Source organism: Capricornis sumatraensis, chromosome 4 (assembly GCF_032405125.1).
Source record: "Capricornis sumatraensis isolate serow.1 chromosome 4, serow.2, whole genome shotgun sequence".
Taxonomy (NCBI): domain Eukaryota; kingdom Metazoa; phylum Chordata; class Mammalia; order Artiodactyla; family Bovidae; genus Capricornis; species Capricornis sumatraensis.
This window is the reverse complement of record NC_091072.1, coordinates 153,743,958-153,748,210: the sequence shown is the minus strand read 5'-3', so window position 1 is coordinate 153,748,210 and position 4,253 is coordinate 153,743,958.

Genomic DNA, 4,253 nt, shown 5'->3' with positions numbered 1-4,253 from the left:
GAGCAGCGCGGGGCTCGGGCCCGGGGACTTCACCCGCAGGCTCGGCTCGGGCCGGTTTCCGGCTGCGGCTGCGTCTCGGCTCTGCCCCGGCGCCGCTAGGAGCTCGGGGCGCGACCCGGGGCGGCGGGCGCTAAGGCGGGGAGGAGGCGGGGCCGCGGCCTGGGAGTCCTCGCTCGGGCTCCCGGCGCAGGGTCCTGGCTCGGCTGCCGGCTGCCCGTCCGGACCTGCCCAAGCAGCCGCCGCCCGCGTGGCCCGGCCCGGCCGGCCGCCGCCGCCTACTCACCGCCGCCCGCTCCCCTAGCTGTGGGCCGGCCCCGGGCGTCCCGCTGATCTCGGTCCCCGCCCGCCGCCGCCCGGGAGCGGGGAGGGGGCGGTGGCCTGGCGCCCCACCCAGCTGCGGCTCCGCCCCCCAGACGCGGACCCCCGCCCCCAGGCCCCCCCTTCCCACACACATGGGCCAGCACCCCACCGCCCCTCTCCTTGGAGATCCCGGTCACCCACCACCCCCACCGTAGGTGCCCCCCTCTTAAAGAGCTCTGAGATGGCCCCTGAACCCTTCACCCACCGCAAACTAGCCCCTCCCCACAATGACTTCTTCCACCTCCACCACGCTGCCCACTGGGAACCCTCTTTCTCCCATCCTGAGTGCTTCCCACTCTTTGGCCTAAGAACCTGAAAATCCTTCACATTCGAGGGGAGGCATTCCCTCCACTTGAAGTCAATCAGGCAGTTCCTCTGCAGCCCCCAAAGCACCCCCGGCTGACCACTAGCTTTGTTCACCGTGTCTCACCACTCCAAAGCACCCTTGACTTCAGGTAGTTCTACCCCCTCTTCCCCAGAGCCGGAGCGGGAGACTCCCCCGCCCCACCCCACCTGCCATCACCGCTGTCAGTCCAGCTGTCTACCCAGTGATGTACTGAGCCTCACAATGGGTCCTGCAGAGTTTTCCTTGCCCCCTGTGTAGGCTCAGGGATCTCACCCCTCCCCACTGGGGCATCCTGATTGGAGTGGTGGAGGATTGGGGTCCCATGGGAAGGACCTATGGGAAGCAGGCCCTTGTCTGGTGGGGCCTTGGGTGTCTTGCCTTGGAACCTCTGAAGCCTCATTCTCCTGCTCCCTCATCAAGACCTGGGTCCACCCTCCCCAAAAGCCTCTAATGACCTCCAGGAGAGATGAATCAGCTTCCATTAGGCTGCCGTGGCAGTGACATCACTTTGAAGCCGGGATGAGTCTGTCTCACTGCTCCCCAAAGGAAGGAGCAGGGCCCTAGTCATTTCTGTCAGCCATCAGCCCTGGGAAGAATGGAGAGAACAGGGGCTTGGGAGTCATATCCACTCAGGCTTGAATCCTGGCTTTTCCTGCTCACTCAGCCATGTGATTTTGTGTCTCCATGAACCTTAGCTTCCACATCTTAAAAATGAGGTAATTCCTGCTTTGCACAGTGGCTGAGAGGAGTAAGAGGTGCCTCACCATTAGTCATCACTCATAAATTCTAACTTGATACCCAGTGCCTGATAACAATGCGGTAAAATGGATTGAAAACGTTTTGTTACCCAGCTTGTCCCCTGGACCTTTTTGAGTAAACTGTGGAGGAAAGAGGCTGATCTGGGGAATCCTTCCTCCTCTGGGCTTCCCTGGTGGCTCAGATGGTAAAGCATCTGTCTACAGTGTGAGAGACCTGGGTTCAATCCCTGGGCTGGGAAGATTCCCTGGAGAAGGAAATGGCAACCCACTCCAGTATTCTTGCCTTGAAAATCCCATGGACGGAGGAGCCTGATGCAGGCTACTATCCATGGGGTCACAAAGAGTCGGACACAACTGAGTGACTTCACTTTCTTTCACTTTCCTCCTCAAAGGTTCACTGAGTTCCAGCCCAGAATACAATTATGACTCAGGGTGGGGCACCCCAGGTTGCCACCTGGGGGAACCTCACACCCTAGATCTGTACCAAGACTGGAAGGCCACCATCTTTGCCCAGAACACAGACTCTTAGGTTACCTAGGAAAGGGCCGCCATGAGCCAGGCTGCCTGGCCAGCCCTCTTGGCCCCTCACCTGCCTTTCCCTGCCCTCCGGCCCTGTCACTGTGGGAAAGCAACTCTAAGAAAGGAGGGTTCCAGGTGTTCTCACTAAATCAGAGACTTGGGCTCAGGACTGATACCAGCACCCTCCTTGGCCTTCAAAGACCACCAGTATTCTTCATTAAAACCCAGGAGGGATTATATCCTGTCCTCACCGGCCTAAAGGGCTCCCTTCAGGTCCCTGAAGACAGCTTCAGATCTGACCTTGATCCCGTTGCCATAATAATAGCTCACCCAGCCCAGACTCGGTCCAAATTAGCCTTTGTAGGGTTTATAAACTCATCATCTGAGTCAGCTCACCATGATGGGAAGTAAGGGCCTGCATGACCACAGCCCAGACAACTCACCCCTCTGAACCCCAATTTCTTACCCTATAAAATTGACATAATAATCTTTGCCTTGCCTGCATCCCAGGGTTGTGGGTAATCAGGTGAGATAATGAATGTAAAAATGCTGTGCAGACTGTCAATCCAGGATTCGGGTGAGAGGTGGGACTGTGCTTACAGGTGAGTTCAGAAGCCACAGATAGTTACACAAGTCAGGTCATGGGCCCAAATCATGCCACAATTTCAGGATTAGGATTGAGGGATTTGGGCTCTTCATCTGGTGTATTTATTTTTTTAACTATCCATTAAGTAAATACATTCTCCTTATCAAAAACTTAAAAACAAAATAAAGCTAGAGTTCCTATTTGACTGACTCCCTCAACCCCAGTCCCCTCCTATGATGAGGTCACGGTTGTCAGTTTGAAGCTAAGCCTTCCAGACCTTGTGCATGCTTTCATATTCAAACATGGATCCTACAGATTTTGACCCAGCACCTGCTTCTTGGCTCAGGAGCTCAAGGGGAGATGACGTGTGAACAGAACAGGATCCCTGCCCTCATGGAACTAACGTTCTAGCGGGGCAGGCAGGCAGGGAGCAAGTAAATCAGCGAAGATCATTTCACATGGTGAAAGGGGCTTAGAAGAAAGTAAAGCAAGACAGTGTGACTGAGAACCATGGGAACAGTCAGGGCAGCCAGGGACGTCCTCCTTGTGGTGGGGACATTTGAGCTGAGTGATACCCATCCCCCTAAGAAAGCAAGTCAAATGCAAGCCAGTGAGAGATGTCACTGCAGGTAGTTTGACTTCTTCTAAAAATTCCCAGTAACAGTGCCAGGCAGGATCTAGGCAGGGAAGCGCTGACTGGTGTGGTGAGTGAGACAGACTAGTGAATACTCTTTGTCCAGCATAAGGGGCAAGGGAAAAGGAAGCCCTAAGGAAGAACAGGCATCTAAAGGAGGACCCTGACTAGTCTGGGAAAGGGTGCAAGGCTTTTTACTTCCCATTCTTCCTTCCAGGCTGCTTTGCAGGAGGGCTGTGAGGATGAAAAAAAAGCCCAAGGGGTAGGGAGCTAATGTAGAATGAGCACGGACGGGGATGGCTAAGTGAATGCATGACCAGGGCCTATAGTCCATATTTTAATGTATATTCATTCATTTCGTGTATCTGTCTATTTGGCTGCTCTGGGTCTTAGTTGGAGCATTCAGGACCTTCCCGGTGGCTTGCGGACTCTTTCATTGTGGCAGGTGAACTCTTGGTTGCGGCATGAGGGATCTCATTCCCTGACAAGGGATCAAACTCTGCCCCCCTGCATTGGGAACTTGAAATCTTAGCCACCAGGATCACCAGGGAAGTCCCCCAGCTTACATTTATTTTCACATGCAAATCTCAGGGTACATTTCAGAAAGATGGAAGGGGAGAGGAACGGCCATGGAGGGGACCTGGAGCGGCTGAGGGGAAAGAATATCATTGCCTCTGGGGACCCTCTTGTGCTGTGCTTAGTCACTCAGTCGTGTCCGACTCTTTGTGACCCCGTGGACTTTAGCCCCCCAGCTCCTCTTATCCACTGGGATTCTCCAGGCAAGAATACTGGAGTGGGTTGCCATGCCCTCCTCCAGGGGATCTTCCCAACCCAGGGATCGAACCCAGGTCTCCCCCTTTGGAGGCGGATTCTTTACCGACTGAGCCCCCAGGAAAGCCCATATAAAACATATAAATCATGAATATTTATGTATATAAACATTTACATGTGCAGATACATGGAATTTTAAAACATCAAGAAGAAAGGGAAAAAAATCTAACCAAATGCTGTCAGTGGTTCATTCTGGGAGTGAGATAGGAGTGTGGTAGA